Below are 19995 nucleotides of genomic sequence, written 5' to 3' on the forward strand. Positions count from 1 at the left end.
CATTACACTTAATACATGTTTGATTTCCAAAATATTTTGGGTTCATTTTAAACAAGAAATACAGTCATTTTTAAACAATAGTTGGGTTAAATAAAACTACCCAGCAGGTTGGGCAAACATTTAACCCAACCACTGGGTTTATCCATTTTCAACCCAACTTGGGTTGTTTTTAACCCAGCATTTTTAAGTGTGTATAACCCCCAAAACACAGTGGTATTCCTTTTTCATGAAAAAAGATATTTATTTGTCAATATATAAAAATTGCTGGGTTACAAGCAACCCAAGTTGGGTTGAAAATGGACAAACCCAGCGGTTGGGTTAAATGTTTGCCCAACATGCTAGTTTTATTTTAACGCAACTGTTGTTTAAAAATGACTATATGTCTGGCTTAAAATGGACCAAAGGTTGGAAATTAAAAATCAGACACATAATTACTAGAGGCAACAATAATAATCAAAAGGTGAACATTAATAAGCAATTTAATAAATGTTTATTGTTTAATTACACTCAAAGAAATGCTGGGTTAAAAACAACCCAAGTTGGGTTGAAAATGGACAAAACCAGCAGTTGGGTTGTTTTAACCCAGTGGTTGGGTTAAATGTTTACCCAACGTGCTGGGTAGTTTTATTTAACTCAACTGTTGTATAAAAATTACTGTATTGCTTACTTAAAATGAACCCAAAATATGCTGGAAATTAACATTTATTAATATGTTTAATAAATGAACATTTATTAATAAGATAATTAATAATAAACAATAAACATTTATCAAATTGCTTATTAATAAATGTACACCTTTTGATTATTACTGTTGCCTCTAGTAATTATGTGTCTGATTTTTAATTTCTCACCTATTTTGGATTCATTTTAAGCCAGCCATATAGTCATTTTTAATCAGTAGTTGGGTTAAATAAAACTACCCAGCAGGTTGGGCAAACATTTAACCCAACCACTGGGTTTATCCATTTTCTACCCAACTTGGGATGTTTTTAACCCAGCATTTTTAAGTGTGTATAACCCCCAAAACACAGTGGTATTCCTTATTCATGAAATAAAGATATTTATTTGTCAGTATCTAAAAATTGCTGGGTTACAAGCAACCCAAGTTGGGTTGAAAATGGACAATGCCCAATGTGCTGGGTAGTTTTATTTAACCCAACTATTGTTTAAAAATGACTGTATTGCTTACTTAAAATGAACCCAAAGTATGTTAAAAAATTAATATGTTTAATATATGAACATTTATTAATAAATTTAATGAATAATAATTAAACAATAAACATTTATTAAATTGCTTATTAATAAATGTTCACCTTTTGATTATTATTGTTGCCTCTAGTAATTATGTGTCTGATTTTGGGTTCATTTTAAGCCAGCCATATATTAATTTTAAACAATAGTTGGGTTAAATAAAACTGTCCAGCATGTTGGGCAAAAATTTAACCCAACCGCTGGGTTTGTCCATTTTCAACACAACTTAGATTGTTTTTAACCCAGCATTTTTACAGTGTTAAATTTGACCAAATTTACTTGGCCATTTTAGATTATGTTTTGCTGAAAATAAAGGTTTTTCAAAAAACATATGAAACTAAAATTAATGCAATTATCAAATCTATTGAGAAGAGTGATACTTACTAAATATGTACAAAGGGTAGGCATAACAGGCAAAGGCTTCATCCAACACCTTTTTTGCTTATGTATATTTTTATTTATTATGAAAAATTGTCTGTGAGGACTAAAATAATGTTTTGTTGAAATTTAAAATAAATAAAAAAAATTTTTTTTTCTATTTTTATCGTTGCTTATCATGCATGCATCCATCCTTCCTTTCTTTCCTTTATACAAAACTCACTAGTAAATGAGTTTGCCTCTGTCCGTTATTTTCGCATTTCAGTTTGGTCTGTAATCTTATCAATTCCAGGATCAAATCAAAGCTGATAAGTGGGCAACTGTTGTACCATTTCTAATGTGAAATTAAGCTTAATTTTTCTTGTTAAAATAAAGCATGTGAGTGTAAATCAGTCCTTTCTTAGTCTTGGTTTCCTTAAGTGCATATAGAGAAAAGTTCATATACAGCATCATAGGCCCTCAATCCCTGCCCTGCTTGTCATGCTAATCCTCATTATTTGTTCCCTTGTTAGAGGACCTTCCTTCTCTCGTGTGCTGGTCTTCCCAAACTGCTTCTCATGTCGGCTGTTCCTTTATACGTATTCATTGGTTTCTACCACCAAGAGCATTATGCCTTGTTAAAACTGAATCAGGCTTTTTCAGTGCGCCATGAATCCATTCGCATGGGTCAAAGGGTCAGGTTTGAGAGAATATGACCCCATGGACAATAAATATAGGAGTCCATTTACGGCAATGCATAGCAGTCCAGCTCTTTGATTCAGATACAAGAGGCAAAGAGTCGGGAATTAAATTGTCAGTGGTGGTGGGACAATAAAGATGGAGCACGAGCAGCTCAAACTAAAATGTACTTCTAATTAGAGGATCCACCTGCATTGGGAAAAGTGTGAATGGACGTGGGAAGGATGGAGCCATAGTCCATATAATGGCAGTTCTTTTCAAAACATTATTTGCATTTTCAGTCACTCTCTGTGCTTGATTGTTGGGATGCTGGATGAGAAAAATATATTTCAGGATTATGTTGCAAAAAGATAGCTTTTAAATTTGAAATTAGGCTGCAGAATAATGAAGACAGTTTTCTTTAAAGGGTTAGTTGACCAAAAATGAAAATTCTGTCATTTATTACTCACCCTCATGTCGTTCCACACCTGTAAGACCTTTGTTAATCTTCAGAACACAAATTAAGATATTTTTGTTGAAATCCAAGTGAGGCCTGCATAGTCAGCAATGATATTTCCTCTCTCAAGATCCATTAATGTACTAAAAACATGTTTTAGGCTACGTTCACACTGCAGGCTGAAACGACCCAATTCCGATTTTTTTGCCCCTATGCGACCTGTATCTGATCTTTTCATGACAGTCTGAACGACACAGATCCGATCTTTTCAAATGTGACCCAGGCCACTTGGGTATGTGGTCCTGAATCCGATACGTATCCGATCTTTTCAAATGCGACCTCCGTCTGAACATCCAGACCACATGTATCCGACCCGTACGTCATTGATACGCTACAAATGTCATAATTGTGCGTTGAAGTAGGCGGGAACGAGAAGATAAACAACAACCATGGCGGACGATGCTGCTGAGACCAGTCAATGGAAGGGAAGCGAGGTCACAGATTTAATTAATATTTGGGGTGACAGCTCTATTCAGGCCAAACTCGAGGGCTCTTATCGGAAGCGGGCGGTTTACGAAAACATTTCCAGCGAAATGGCCGAGCGTGGTTACAGACGATCCTGGCTCCAATGCCAGCGAAAAATAAAAAGCCTCCGAGCCAAATACAAGGAGGTTAAAGCCTGGAACAAACGACGAGTGACGTCGTTGACCGTTGTGTACTCTTCTGCGCATGCGGGTCACTTTTGGGTCATTTCACGTTCACACAGGAGATCACAAAAGGTTGCATTTAATTGAAAATGTGAACGGCCTTGCAAAAAAATCGAGCATTAAGCCCTGCAGTAACCACTGCAGCCTTAATCAGTTCATGTGAGTACAGTGGTTCAATATTAATATTATAAAGCTAAATACCGACTTATATAGTGATGGACGATTTCAAAACACTGCTTCATGAAGCTTCAGAGCGTTATGAATCTTTTGTATCGAATCAGCAGTTCGGAGTCACGTGATTTCAGCAGTTTGGCCGTTTGACACACGAAAATCATGATTCAATACCCTGATTCTTTACGCTCTGAAGCTTCCTGAAGCAGTGTTTTGAAATCGGCCATCACTATAGAAGTCGTTTTGTTTTTTTTGGTGCACCAAAAATATTCTCATCACTTTATAATATTAATATTGAACCACTGTACTCACATTAACTGATTTAAATATGTTTTTAGTACATTAATGGATCTTGAGAGAGGAAATGTCATTGCTGGCTATGCAGGTCTCCATTGGATTTCAACAAAAATATCTTAATTTGTGTTCCGAAGATTAACGAAGGCCTTACAGGTGTGGAACGGCATGAGGGTGAGTAATAAATGACATAATTTTCATTTTGGGGTGAACTAACCCTTTACGTTACAAAACAATAGGCCCTTTTACACTAAGAACGATTATTATATCACCTCCTCACCAATGCACGATGAGGTGAGTTGTTTATTATAATCACGCTCTGCAGTTTTGTTGTCTACCACTTTAAATGCTCAAGCTCTTTAAAGCAGGATGGATTCTGATTGGCTGTCAATGTTTTTACCCTTATCATCTGAAAAAAAAAAAAAAACACTTTGAAAGTGATTTCAATGGTATCATTCCTGTTAAAGTCGGCATGAAATAAAAGTTGCAATTGTCTTTTCTCGTGACACATATCCGAGAGAAATGGCTTCTCAAACAAGAAAACGTAGGGCAGTAAATAATTGTATCCATCGTAAATCGATAGGATTGCTTATGTTTAATGATCTATAGCTAAATAGAGTGAGCTTTGGTGAGAACTAAAATATTTAATTACTGCAATAGTAATTTCTCGATAGAAATGACATCCGAAGTTCAACATTGTTCAACATCTGCCCCATATTGTCGGACTATCCTTCGGCAGCTGGCGCTCCGGATCAGAAGATTGCAGGTTCGAAATGAAAAGATTCGACAGAACGGTTCACAAATCGGATGACAAATGCTACCTACTGGAACACATCGGCCTCGTGGCCTAATGGATAAGGCGTCTGACTTCGAATCAGAAGATTGCAGGTTCGAGTCCTGCCGGGGTCGAGTTTTAAAAGGGTTAATTGAACCATTTGCCAAACACAAATCGTTCGTGCTGATTTGAAAAGATTCGACAGAACGATTCACAAATTGGATGACAAATGCTACCTACTTGAAAGCATCTGTAGATTATTTGGAAATATTCTATCATGCATAAATAACAAAAGTATACACTCACCTTTTGATATATGTCATGCCACTTTTTCTGTCTAGGAGCTGGCCTGTTTCCTTCATTTGATGGCCAAACTTCTGTGACGTGAAATCCATTTAGCGTCCGACATGGCTTTATGGGATTTTTTGCCAGACATTTTTTTTTTTTTTTTTTGGCCTTAGGTTAAACCGTTTTGAACAAAAAAACAAAATGATTTCTTAAAAATAAGCCACAACACAACATATTCAAATATGCAATTAAATTATGCGTTCTTACCCGTTTTCCGTAATATGTGTTTTATATAAAATATACTTTGATATAAATATGATGCTGACCTCCGTAGCAGTGATGCTCGTCTACTGAACTTTTTTGACCTCTGACACTCCCCTTTTGGCTCATCTGGCTAGCTTCCTGAATCCACCTAGCGGTGATAAGCGTAAACGCGCAATCAACATTTCTGTCTACTCTGATTGGTCAAATGTCGAAAATGTCAAGAAAATTTTGAGAATGGCGCTCTCTGATTGGCTGCAAATGTTATAGCGCTTCGACGTGATTGGCAAACGCGTCTTTCAAGCGCCATCTTTATTCTTAAGCTCCTACTGTTTACTGTCACAGAATGGAAAGCACATCAAAAATCTGAAGGTGAAGGTATCTCAGATGAGTCAAGTTGTAAATAGGAAAAATATTGAAACTCTTTGGTCATTTTTGAGCGAGATGCTAACGGTCTAATCAGATTCAATGAACTATGCTAAGCTAAGTGGTTCCACCAGACCCGGAGATCGGCTGAATGGATTCGAAAACGATAAAACTCAACTGTTTAACTCTATAGGGGAGTTGGAAAATGAGCCTATTTTCCAAAAAAGTGGAGTGTTCCTTTAAGTGTGGGTCACAAAATGTTTATGGTTGTTACCGTTGAAACTGTCTATAATAAACAGAACATTATTGTCCACTGCTGTGGATGCCAAATTATCATTCTTGGTGCGAACGGGCCTTTAGAGTTGCAGTGTGGACTATTTTTAAAACTTTATTGTTATAGTTATTGTCCATGGTCTGAATAGGCCTTGTGGATCTCTTTATTAACCCACTCATCTCACCTTTTTTTATTTGGCCAATCCTCCTTTTCCCAGCTCTCCTATCAGCTGTACACTGCTCAATATGGAGGAGGAGGGATGCAATCAATAGACGAACACATCTGCCGTGTTTAAAGAGACGGTAGCCTTTCCTGTTCCCCGTGCTACGTTCCCACCCCCAGAGTGACAAGCCCTCTAAATGAGGATCTTAAGCCATGTCAGCACTAGAATTACAACTAATTAGGAGGTGGAACCGATGATTATGGCCGGCTCCTTTAAGCCAATGCTCAGGGCAAAAAGGGGACTAATTGGTTGGAATAAACTGATTGGCTCCTTTGATCGATTCCTCTGTTGAGTGACACAGACAGGGACACATTATTTTCCTTCAGTGGACATGGAAAAAGGCTTGCTACCTGACCAAGAAGAAGAAAAGCAGAGAGCTCTGAAGTAGGGATGCACTTACAGGGCAAGCTGTCACACAAAAGCACTTGAGCAAAGGAAACACCTCTCTCCCTCTGTTCCACCATCTGCTGGTGTTTAACGTGTGTTTAAGGTGATGTGCAAAGGAGGCACCTAGTCATTACCTGCATTTTTGCAAGTTTCTTATGTAAAGTTTCTTATTGACTGACATGTGCTCTGGGTTGTGGAGAATATTGCAGTATCTGAATGGTGTGAAACAAATACTTCTAATTAATATTTAACAAAAATGGGTTGAGTTTGACCAACTTTTAGATGAATTCCAAAAGTTAATATTTTTGTTATCCCTTCAGATACAGATAATAGCTTCACTTCACATCCAACGGTAATCATGCAATACCATGCTATATATCAAAGTACCATGTAATGGCATGGTATTTAGTTTTCTAATAGGCCTAGATTTTCTTTCAACTTTGATTGTTCACAAACACTTCACAGGATTTTTCTGAAGAAAAAGATTTAAAGGAAGAGTCACAGCTTCCACTAAATTCAAACAGCATTCAGTCAAATACAGGTATGTATTTATCAGACAGATTAATTTAGTATCTAAATCCTTTGCATAGCGTCTTCAGGGTTCTTCACAGGAAATGTCTCGTTGTTTTTTTGGATCGGCTCTGATTTTTAGATCTGAGGTGATGTGCATCTGTGAAGTGAAGAAAGCTGAAAGATATTTTAAAGCAGCTTTTGTGTGGCTCACAGATAACTAATACTTATAATATTTACTTTCTTAGGGCTGGGCGATATATCGATTGATAATAGTATTTTTATGCATTTTTCACAATAAATGTAAAATTTTATTTTCACTGTAACTTTTTTTCACAATAATTTGCCATGTGTCGTCTTTGAAAAGATACCAAAATTAAGTCTGTGCTTTAAAGCATTAAAAAATGTTGTTTAATTTGGAAATTTCATTTTCAGGTCTATGATCAAAAAGTGAATAAATGGATTATAACTACAGCATAAATATAAGTTAATACCATAAAATCCCCTAAAATACAAAATATTAAATAAAAAACATTATTGAATTAAAATATAGTCATTTGTTTCATTGAAATAAATAAAAATGCTTAAAAATGTCCCTTATGCTCACCAGTATTCCATTTATTTGATTAAAATGCAGCAATATTGTGAAATATTATATTATTTAAAATGTTTATATTTGAATATACAGTAGTGGCCAAAAGTAATTTTCGGCCTAGCAAAACTGACATCTTCACTCTTTATTTAAATATTATTTAAAATGTGAAAAGATTTTTTGATCATATTACGTAGCTGTGCTTCGAGTCAATTGTTTATTTGTGAGAACACAAAGAAACATGCTAAATTGCACAATTTTACAAAGAAATCATACAAAGAAATTATGCAAAACAAGAGAGAACCAACCAAAAATTATTAATATTGATTTTATTGTAGTCAATGTATGCTTTTTCCTTTGAGCTCATAGTTTTTATGTATTTTGTGCACAGTAAAATAAAACCTGTAGCTTGCCAAATAATTTTGTCAGATAAGCAACTTAACCAAGTTTAGTGTTTTGTTCTTCCCTCATATTTAAAATATTTAAAAATGTTTTTCTCATATTTTGTTCACTCTATCAAACTTTTAGGGTCTTTAAAAACCCTTCCGGACATCACATTTGGCCACTACTGTGTATTAAAATGTAGTTATTCCTGTGATCAAAGCTGAATTTTCAGCATCATTACTCCAGGCTTCAGTGTCGCAGGATCCTTCAGCAATCACTCTAATATGCTGAATTCATTTGTGCTGCTTCTTATTTTTGGGAAACTATTATTCATTTTCAGGATTCTTTGATGAATAGAAAGTTCAGAAGATTTTTTGTAACAGTATAAAAGATTTTATTGCGACTTTTGACCAATTTACTGCATCCATACTTAATAAAAGTAATTGCTTTGAAAAACCTGCAAAAATTTACATACAGTATAATAAAATGTGTGAAGTCACAAATTAAATATCCATAAAGGTACATTTAATATATAATGGAATATATAATGAACCTCAAATATTTTAAAATGCAGGGGAAAAAGTTGCACCTCGTCATAAAGTTGTTTCCCACCCAAATAAAGGCTTGGTAGCCCCTTGTACCCTCATTCCCACCCCTGATCCAGAGAGGAGTCCCAGCGTCATCTGTATGCGCTGCTGCCAGCAGCCCTTGTGAGTTTTTTTTTTTTTTTTTAGAGGCCCTGTCGGATCTTGGAAGCAAAAAACAACAGATTAGTCATGATCTTATCCACCAAGTATCTGCCCCTTTCTTTTCTCCATCTGACAAGTGTCTGAGAGGGGGAGGGTCCGCTTTTCAGAGCCATCAGATGAACTTCACACCCGAAAGAGAGGTGGGGGACACGGGGAGAGGGACGTCTTTTCAGTCACACTTAGAGAAGCGGCCTTCTCAGTTGCAGGGGCCTTGTTGCTAAGGTATAAGGCCTCTCCATCTCTGTGCTCTTGTTGTTAAGGATGAAGCCTCTCTGTCACTGGACAGTGGTTGCTAGGCAGGGCAGAAAGTGGAGGAGTGCACGCTATGCCGTCTGGCAGCATTGTTGTCTTGGCTGAAACATCTCTTTTTCTCCTGATGGCTGCTGAATGACAGGTCGGTTGCATACCTCATGTGGGACCCGATTCCTTGTGAAGGGGACCCCAGACTTACTGGGTGGTACCATCATGGAACAAAACGTTGCTTTGAATGCAGTGGGCTGAATATGGGCAGGGCCGATTTCCCTGATTGCTCTTTGGCTGATTTCCACACTTCTAGAGCGTTTCTAGCCTTCGGGGCACATGCCTCTATCAAAAAAAAAAGTGACCTGTAGTTTGAGACTGTATGTACTGTTATGGATATGGGATATAAATTGTCTTCACCTGCAGTAGAGTCATTGACAAGCTGCATGTGCAATAAAGACTCATAGCTGCAAAAGATAGAAGTCACTGCCAAGTTTTGTGTCCAAAAATGGGTTTGTAAAGGTAAATATCCATCTCATCCAACACTTTTAACCCAGTGGTTGGGTTAAATGTTTGACCCAACCTGTTGGGTAGTTTTATTTAACCTAACTATTGTTTCAAAATGACTATATGGCTGGCTTAAAATGAACCCCAAATATGTTGGAAATTAAAAATCAGACACATAATTACTAGAGGCAACAATAATATCAAAAGGTGAACATTCATTAAAAAGCAATTTAATACATTATTTAATTATTATTAACTAAACATATTAATAAATGTTAATTTCCAACCTATTTTGGGTTCATTTTAAGTGATCAATAAAGTAATTTTTAAACATTAGTTGAGTTAAATAAATCTACCCAGCAGGTTGGGTTTAAGATTCAACCCAACAGCTGGGTCAAAACAACCCAATCGCTGGGTTTGTCCATTTTTAACCCAACTTGGGTTGTTTTTAACCCAGCATTTTTTAGAGTGAACGCTCTTTTTATTTTGTTTTTGTTTTATAAAGCATCCTGATACTATTTCGATGTGAGAAACAGTTGAAAACAATTCAGTGTGTGAATGAACGGTCTGAATGAATCAAACTGAATCACAAACAATTTCAGACCTTTTTGTAAAGCTGTTTGACCGATTAGATCAAAAGTGATTCACTTGCGAATCTGACATGATTGGTGAAATATTATCAGAAAAAATGATTCTCAGGTCATAATATGGTGATCTCCATTGACAGGCAAGGATCAGTTTTTTACTGGGGCACAGCAGTATTTTAAGGTTTCGATATGCCCATATTTCTTGATTTCTTCTCAAATGTGTCTGTATGCCATGAATTTGAAAGGGTAATATTGGAATATGCTGTTTTCTAGCTGTCACTGGCAACCTACTTAATTAATTAACATAAACCCTCCCAGGTAAAAAGAGACAATATCTTCTGCAAGAAGAGTCCAGTGACTAGTGTTGTCACGATACTGGAATTTTCAACTTTGATATGATACCTTAAAAAATATCAATATTCGATACCATGGGGAAAACTGCAATATATACCGCCATACAGATAATTTCTTATTATTTCATAATGTTTTGATAATTTTGTTGCAATAGCTTACACAGAGCACAGTGAGGCTTTATTTGAACCGTTGAACTAAATTTACTAAAAAAATAAAAATAAGAGCAAATAAACTAATTGCAAAAGGTAGCACAAATAAATACAATAGAATAAAGAGACAAATTAAATAAACATAAAAGTAGTAGGTAAGAAATACTACAGAAATGAAAGTTATCAAATGTAAAATAACACTGGATAGTTATTATTATTGTAAACATTTTTTTCAGTTAAGAGCAGCAAGTGATTTTCTCTTAGGGGCTGTTTACACCCCACTGTTTTCAACTAAAAATGGAAAAAATGGCCATTCATTTACACGACAACAGTGTTTTGGTGGCCTGAAAACAGGTTTCAAAGTGCAAGTTTCGAAAACGGTCTCCGTGTAAACAACTAAAACGCGAATCTGTGAAAACGATTGTCATGCACATACATACATGTTCAGTCTAAAGTGTTTCATCACCATCTAATGGCCTGCCAGCAGAATACAGCATTTTTAGTCGTTTTCACAGATTGTATGTGTGGGGATCGTTTTGACAATGGTGTCGTCTGTACGTGAAAACTTCTCAGTTTTAAGCGTATTGTTGTCGTGTAAATGTACCCTTAGTCTTTTGTTCTTTGATTAACATGACAGACAGCAGCAGGTTTATTAGGCTGCTGTCACTTTAAGAGACTACGCGAATCCAATATACTGTTACATGTGCTTTCTCTCAACTATTTACATTCCCAAACTGACTGTAAATACTCGTTAAGACGGGAGTTTTGACATAATTTTGTCTGTATTTGACCGCAATAAGCCACGAAAAAGAACTCAATTTGGTACTCGCGGGCTGTTTGAGAGGCGGCTTTATGAGAGCGCCACTTACATAGATCAGTGGTGCAAGCGCTTTTAGTGTGAGCTCAAAACAAGTAAAATTATGTGCAATACAAGCACTATTCAACCTGAGCGAATTAAACGAGGAGGCAGGAGGCTCTTCTTTCTTCACCATAAGAAAGAAGAGAGAGTGAAAATGCGCAGCTGGTATCAGTATATCACTACTGCAGAAAAGGAGTACTGGAACCGTTTCAGATATTTCTGTATCGATACATATCAAAATATTTTTGATAACACAACCCCAGACAGTCTCTTGCATTGAAATCAGGGTCCTGAGAATGGTCAATGGGGCCTCTACATACTAACTTTCCAGGACATAAAGCAGAACAGCTAATTCACAATCACAACTCAGCCAGACTCCATTTATCAAAGCATGCATATTCATATCTCTGCATGCAGCTCTGAGAACCAAAGAACACGTGAGGCCCCTGGGAACCATTCTGGGGTTCCCAGAGACTCGCTTCAGCATGACAGCACCACATAGGATGCACAAGGGGAGATACGCCCTCAAAAGCCTCTTAATAGACACCATCCCAGACAGACCCTTGTCTGGAACCAGACTGAGCCATGTTCAAGTGCAAAGACTGCCAGACGAGGATGGGTGGAGCAGGAGGGGTGGAGTCATGTTACTCCATTGACTCAGACATCACAGGCACCGTCTGATCAGATTTCTGGTTTTCAAAAGTGTATGTTCTGCCTCCCACTACCATCGGAGGACGCAATTCCCAGACACTGGGGTCAAAAAGTCAGTCTGAGGCAACTAATCTGCCACTCTGTAGACTAGACTGCATTCCAGATGCACCGTCTATTGTGTTCAATCCATGGGAATTCTCACATGGAGGTTGAAATTAAACCATCAAAATGAAGCCGTTGTTACCTTCTAATCCCTCAAGCATTTCAGGTTATGTATCTAAAGATTCTCGACAGTACTGCAATTGCAGTAATTCATACGCATGATTATATTTGAGCCGTATTCTCTATGACAAAACGTTTAATCTCTCCTTCAGACATTATACATCATAAGTGTGTGACAGAAACATGAAGATAGGCCCAGGAGCACATCAATTTGCTACTGTGAGGAATTTTTCACAGTATATTGCCATTCAGAAATTATTGGTATCCTAAGGCTTTGTACAATGACTCATAACCTACTGTAAGAAGCTTAATACTTTGACCCCGAGCAGTGGAACAAATCTATATGGAATAATGAGTCATTTTAACCTTGCTCTTACCTTTCACCATCCTGATGGTTTTGCATTTGCAATGCAGTTATTTGGTATTGCTAGCTGTTAAGCATGTTGAGGTTTCCATAATGATTACTTGTGCGAGTCATTAAGCGCAATGATTGCTTCGCATGCCAAAGCCAAGGAAGCATTATGGACCCTGTCGATGCTCTCATGTTCTGCTAAAGAGTGGCTACATGAACAACGGTGTGAAGTCAAGTGCCTTTCATGCCCTTCATAATCAACAGACATTTATAGGAAACTCTGGAACAGCGCATGTGAAAGTATAGATTTATATGCAGTAGGACCAGGGCTTGACATTAACACCCGCCAACCTGCCAAATGAGGGTAGATTTCAGCAGTAACTCCTACTAGCCACTTTGAAAGGTTGAATTTTATGTACATCTTTCAAATGTAGTCTTTTAAAAAGGCATCTGTGCAATGTCGTGTTGTCAAAAATATCGATTTTTCGATACATATCAACACTGAAATATCTGCATCGCTTCCAATACTCATTTTCCACAGAACAGACACACAATACCAGCCGCTCTTTCTCTCTCTCATCTCTCTGACAGCAAGTCGACACACAAACCCTCCTCCCCTCAATCGTTACATTTGCTCCAGATGAATATTGTTGGTGTTACAGGGCTTGAATTTCGGCATGGGATTGTGCATATTGCACATAATTTTAATTATTCCTGCAGATTTTGTGCTCAAACCCAAAGTGCGCCACATAAAGCCGCCTCTCAGTTCTAAACTGAGTTATTTTTCGCTGCTTATTGCTCTTAAACAGTCAAATACACAAAATAATGTTTTGAGTGGTTTAGTCAAAATTTTCTGAAGAGACACGATCGCTTTATATGATGAACAGATTGAATTTAGGCTTGTATTCACAAAACTGATCAACGAACATAAACAGAAGCTCAACCGAAATTGGCCATCACACAAGAATTTGGGGCCTGGTTTGAGTAAATTTGATTAAGATCTTTGTGAAGTCGAGGTAGAAGTTTGTGACAGGGCTGTTTAGCATCGATACATGGCAACAAAAGTGCCAAGTGTCCCGTAAAAGTCAGACTGACCAGAGCTATAGCGTGATTTACCTACGCAGTTCAAGTTCAAAAGATTTTCCCAAAATTTAAAGATGAATCGATCATCGCTGATTCAGTCCAGATGCTACGACCGAAACTGCTTCACGTGCGAGAACAAATGTTAAACATGTTCAAACCACTCGATTCATATGGATTAGTTTTACAATCTCTTTATGAACTTTTTGAAGCATCAAAGTGGTAGTCGTGTAGCTTTCTATGGAGGGACAGAAATCTCTCAGATTTCATTAAAAAGATCTTCATTTGTGTTTCGAAGATGAACGAAAGTCTTACAGGTTTGGAACGACATGAGGGTGAGTAATTAATGACTTTATTACTATACTGTAGATCTATCATGTCTTTGCTAAATCACAGCTCGCTGTATTTTCTGCTCTATCTCACCTAGTACTCTCAGAAAAAAGAAAAAAAAAAACAGTGTGAACCTGCTATTTAAAGTCCTGTCATAAAAATGGACCTGTTCCCCTAACCACCCATGATATAGCTGTTCTCCAGCACATTTCTTCTCAGCTCAGTGGCAAAGCATTTGAAAGGGTGTAATTATGGTTATAGACGTAACACTAGGACGTCCCATTAGGGTGTAGTGGTGGGTGATTACACAGGTGCCATGTTGCAGAGCACAGACTGTACTATTAAAGAGCATGACCTATGGTGAGTGTCCACTCATCTCTGCCAACATTAAAGTGAAATGAGAGTTGATTACTAACCTCTGGCCCCAGGCTGGCCCCTGATTGACAGCCAGCTCAGTTCCTCCTACTGTTGCCCACTAAATGGGACCGTTCATTGTGTGCTTCGACAGCGGTAGCAGGCCATTATGATTGAGCATAGAAAAATACAGAGGAACATTAGTTTTATTCTTAGGTCCTAAAACATCATCAACAACAACAACAACTCTACAGCATTGAGTGGTCATGCATTTGTTAAGGATATGAGCTTGAAACTGAAAAATTGAAGGTTTGAACCCTGTAAAGGACCAATTTTGATCTGTCATTATTGTGGTTACGGTTACTGTCACAAATATAGCCTATTGTAAACTACTTTGCATTTAAAAGACAAATTAGTAATGACAAATAGGCCTTTTTAGCATGTTACTATAAGGTTGCTAATATGAGATGTGGGATCTTTCCTTAGCAACTCATATGGAAGCTTGTTTCCGCAATGGAATAAAACAATTTAAAAGATAAGTCTGACGTTTTTTCCTCACAGTTGTGAGTTTACATCTGGCAATTCTGACCTTTTTTCTCAGAACTGCCAGATATAAACTCGCAATTGCAAATTCTAAAGTCGGAATTGCAAGATTTAAATTCACAGTTCTGACTTATTTTCTCAGAATTGTGAGATATAACTCACTGCTGCGAGTTATAAAAGTCCAATTCTCAGGGGAAAAACTGAACTATAAAAAAAAGGACTTATAGAAAAATGGACTCACAATTCTGACTTTAATACTCGCAATTGCAGTTTGTATCTTGCAATTCTGACTTTTTTCTCATAATTGCAGTTTACAACACACAATTCTGACTTTCCTTGCAATTGTGAGTTTATGTCTCGCAATTATGACTTTTTTCTCGAAATTGCGGGTTTAAATCTTGCAATTCTGACTTTTTTCTCATAATTGCAGATTACAACCCACAATTCTTTCAACCCACAACACAACCCACTTTTTTCTCGTAATTGTGGGTTTAGATCTTGCAATTCTGACTTTTTTCCTCTCAATTGCGAATTTATATCTCGCAAGTATGACTTTTTTTCTCGTAATTGTATTTCATATCTCGCAAATATGACTTTTTTCCTCTCAATTGTGAGTTTATATCTCACAAGTATGACTTTTCTTACAAATGCAGTTTATATCTCGCAATTCAGACTTTTTCCTTGCAATTGTGCGGTATCTCTCAATTCTGACTTCTTTTCTCAGAATTGTGAGATATAACTCACAACTGCAAGTTAAGTCCAATTCTGAGGGGAAAAAGACTGACTTATAGGTATAAACTCGTAATTCTGACTTTATAACTTGCAATTGCGAGTTTATGTCTCGCAAATGCGAGTTAAGGAATATTAGGAATATCACGCAATGAGAAAAAAGTCAGAATTATGAGAACTTGTAATTGCAAGGAAAAAAGTAAAGATTTATGTATTTTTTAAATTATTTTTTATTCACTGGCGGAAACAAGCTTCCATAGTACTGTTTACGTATAGCTGTTAAGGGGCAGTCACACTGCACTTTTCGTTCCATTGACTTCCATTCAAACGCATGCGAATGCGTCAGACCGGAAACGCAATCTCGTGCGAAAACATTTCGCATTTCGTTGTGTTCCAAAGTGCAAACTTGGTGAACTCTGAGCTGCGAATTCGCATCACGTGAAGACGTGCGACCAGTAGAAGATCGATTTGTCATGGCATGACCTCTTGGTTGAATTAAAAGAATTATATTTTTTGCAGTAAAGTTGAGTAGGTTCTATATTTTGACATTTTGAATGTATTACTTTAAGTTATATGTTGAATTCATGTTTATAAAAAAGACGCTGTAGACGGTGACGTCATATCACAACCGTTACAGCATCCGAAGAAATTTTGCATGTTCAAAGTCTAATGTGACCGCAGGTTCTACGTCCGAACGCCGGCTCATTATTGGTGCATGCGTCGTGCTGCTCACATGTTACAGCGTTGGCCAATAATGAGCCGGCATTCTGATGTAACCTGGACATAAACAGCGTAGCAGAAAGACAGGGGAGAGAAGATATTGTTGAATAAAGTTGTTATTTTTGTTTTGTTTTTGTGCACAAATAGTATTCTCGTCAATTCATAACATTAAGGTTGAACCACTCTAGTCACGTTGACTATTTTAGCGATGTTTTTACTGCTTTTCTGGACCTTGAATGACGGGAAATACGTTGCTTTCAATAGGAGATAAAAAAAAAACCTTCTGATTTCATCAAAAATATCTTAATTCGTGTTCTGAAGATGAACGAATGACTTACGGGTCTGGAACGACATGAGTAATCAATGACAGAAATTTCCCTAACCCTTTAAAACCTGCAAAAGCTCTCCTAGCGCGTGCATGAAGGCCAGCGGTGCGCTGCAGCACCAGGCAGAAAGAGGGCAGCCGATTCCTAGCACAGCACTGCGGGACAGAGGGAGATCGTTGAAGAGGAGGAGGAGGCAGGCAGGGAGGAGTACTGTGAGGGTCTGGGAGTGCGCGAGGGGGTGTTTGGGTGAGAGGCGACAGCGTGAGTATTGTTCCAGCGCCTGACTCGCCACTCTCAAGAGGCTCGGGGTTCCCACGGTCCGCACAGCAAACAAACGCACCTCAGCCTTTCTTCCCCTCGCTTTGCAGTGATGTCATTAATTACCATCAAAATGCGCGCGACAGCGAGCGAGAGTGTGAGTCTGCTCGCGAGTGTATGTGCGTGTGAGAGAGGGAGAGCGAGAAAGAGCGAACGAGGCAGCCATAAAGAAAGGGACCATTGTCTGTGCTGAAATAAAGAAATCTCCACTGAACCATTGTAAATGGGTAAGGCTGGAAAATGCACCAAAATGCAGGGTTTGGTGAGTTATAGTTGGGCTGTCACATCTTGTCAGGAGCCCACAAATAGTGATGTTCAAATGCAAACAGCCCTGCCCTCTGAGAGACACTGTACCCCTGTGATTTACTATATTCTCAGTTCTGTAACTCTGGCTTGTATTTGAACATCAAAAAGAGGGAGGGAATGATCTTTCTCACCACTGGCAAAGATTCTGTGTGTGTATCTGTGACTTTACTTGGTGGACAGAATTCTCTCTTCAAGTTGGCTAAATCTGACAAAAGTTTCCTTTGTGGACATATAAACTCAGCAAAAAAAGAAACGTCCCTTTTTCAGGATAATGTATTTTAAAGAGAAATTTGTAAAAAGCTTTACAGGTCTTTATAGAGTGGTGCAGGTGTGACATCAATTTGTGGACCAAAACGCGGAAACAAGTTAGCATTTTAGCACTTCTGTCCCAAAGTAAATGGGATTTTGGTTAAATGGCTGAAATAAGGTCTGTGGTGAACACAAACTCAAGACACTTTCATGTTTTATTCGTTACACGTTATAAAATACATCAGTATTCGTGATCTTTTTAAAGCTGTTACGTGTCTTGAAAAAGGGACTAAATGGAACGACAGAGGCTGTCGCTGACATTAAACGTCATCACGTCACTTAAGAGGTAAGCGGACTTCTACAGCCTCATTATGCTCATAATTGTGCTCTTATAAAATATTCTAACTCAAACTCATGGGAAAATGTTTTTAAAAAACTAAAAAAGTTCTCCGAAATGATGGTGACCCTGAAGTCATACGCCATAGTGTGGTTCGTTTACCTTTAGCTTTTTACTTCTGAAGCCTACATTTAGGCTTCAAATTTCATAAAACTTGTGTTCATCCATGAAAATTATCTTGATGGACAAAACATGCAAGTATCACATAAAGTTTTTTTGATCACAGAGCATGTTTTTTGCAATAATCCAAAAGCCGAGGAAACCAGTGTGATGCTAACTGCCGATTGGCCTACAACGTGACGTCATACCTGCACCACTCTACTGGAAAACAATGGGTTTAAACAATGTTTTTGTGCTTGTTCAGTGAACCATAACCATGCACATGCACCTGTTTAACAGTCCATAGGACACTAACAGTTTCAAATGTGTTTGAAATTTGCTCAGTTTATGTCTTGGTTGTTGAATCATACACATACACCGATCAGGCAGAACATTATGACCACCTTCCTAATATTGTGTTGGTCCCCCTTTTGCTGCCAGAACAGCCCTGACCCGTCGAGGCATGGACTCCTCTAGACCCCTGAAGGTGTGCTGTGGTATCTGATACCAAGATGTTAGCAACAGATCCTTTAAGTCCTGTAAGTTGCGAGGTGGAGCCTTCATGGATCGGACTTGTTTGTTCAGCACATCCCACAGATGATCTATTGGATCTGGGGAATTTGGAGGCCAAGTCAACACCTCAAACTCGTTGTCGTGCTCCTCAAACATTTTCTGAACCATTTTTGCTTTGTGGCAGGAGCATTATCCTGCTGAAAGAGGCCAGAGCCACCAGGGAATACCGTTTCCATGAAAGGGTGTACATGGTCTGCAACAATGCTTAGGTAGGTGGTACGTGTCAAAGTAACATCCACATGGATGGCAGGACCCAAGGTTTCCCAGCAGAACATTGCCCAAAGCATCACACTGCCTCCGCCAGCTTGCCTTCTTCCCATAGAGCATCCTGGTGCCATGAGTTCCTGTATGCATGGACGTCCCCAGGTAAGTGACGCACATGCACCCGGCCATCCACGTGATGTAAAAGAAAATGTGATTCATCAGACCAGGCCATCTTCTTCCATTGCTCCGTGGTCCCGTTCTGATGCTCACGTGTCCACTGTTGGCGCTTTCGGCGGTGGACAGGGGTCAGCATGGGCTCCCTGACTGGTCTATGCAGCTCCATACACAACAAACTGTGATGAACTGTGTATTCTGACACCTTTCTATCAGAACCAGCATTAACTTCTTGAGCAATCTGAGCTACAGCAGCTCATCTGTTGGATCGGACCACACGGGCCTTCGCTCCCCACGTGCATCGGTGAGCCTCAGCCGCCCATGACCCTGTCGCCGGTTCACCACTGTTCCTTCCTTGGAGCACTTTTGATAGATACTGACCACTGCAGACCGGGAACACCCCACAAGAGCTGCAGTTTTTGAGATGCTCTGACCCAGTTGTCTAGCCGTCACAATTTGGCCCTTGTCAAACTTGCTCAAATCCTTACGCTTGCCCATATTTCCTGCTTTTAGCACATCAACTTTGAGGACTAAAGGTGTGTCTCAATCAACTCCCTAGTTCAGTAGTCAGGGCACTGATCAGGCAGTCGGCCATTTTAAAGGCTGTCTCAATCGCAGAATCCTTTCAGGGCACTGAAACGTTCGCTCACTAAAAGGTCCCACAATGCACCGTGAAAACCAGGAAGCATCGATGCTCACTATGCACAATTAACGTAAGTTAATGGCGCAAACTTAAATTACGTGAGCCAACTCACTACCCATAACGACGTGCAATAGATGTTTTTAAAAATACAAACCATTATTTTATTATATTTCAGCATAAACATATGTCGCTAGACTGGTAATGAACATAATCTAGCCGACATTTATAATTTTTTAATGGCTGAAATGCTGCACGTATATGTAACAAGCAAAGAATTTATCACAATGTCAGAAAGATTTCAGCTC

At 38.4% G+C, this 19995-nt stretch overlaps 1 non-coding gene across 1 annotated transcript; it reads left to right on the forward strand.

The window, feature by feature from the left end:
* The first annotated feature begins 4751 nt into the window (after window positions 1-4751).
* On the forward strand, window positions 4752-4824 carry trnar-ucg (transfer RNA arginine (anticodon UCG)). Its single transcript has one exon. It is a non-coding gene; the product is annotated as a tRNA-Arg (tRNA).
* The last annotated feature ends 15171 nt before the right edge of the window (window positions 4825-19995 follow it).

Source organism: Chanodichthys erythropterus, chromosome 11 (genome assembly GCF_024489055.1).
Source record: "Chanodichthys erythropterus isolate Z2021 chromosome 11, ASM2448905v1, whole genome shotgun sequence".
Classification (NCBI taxonomy): Eukaryota; Metazoa; Chordata; class Actinopteri; order Cypriniformes; family Xenocyprididae; genus Chanodichthys; species Chanodichthys erythropterus.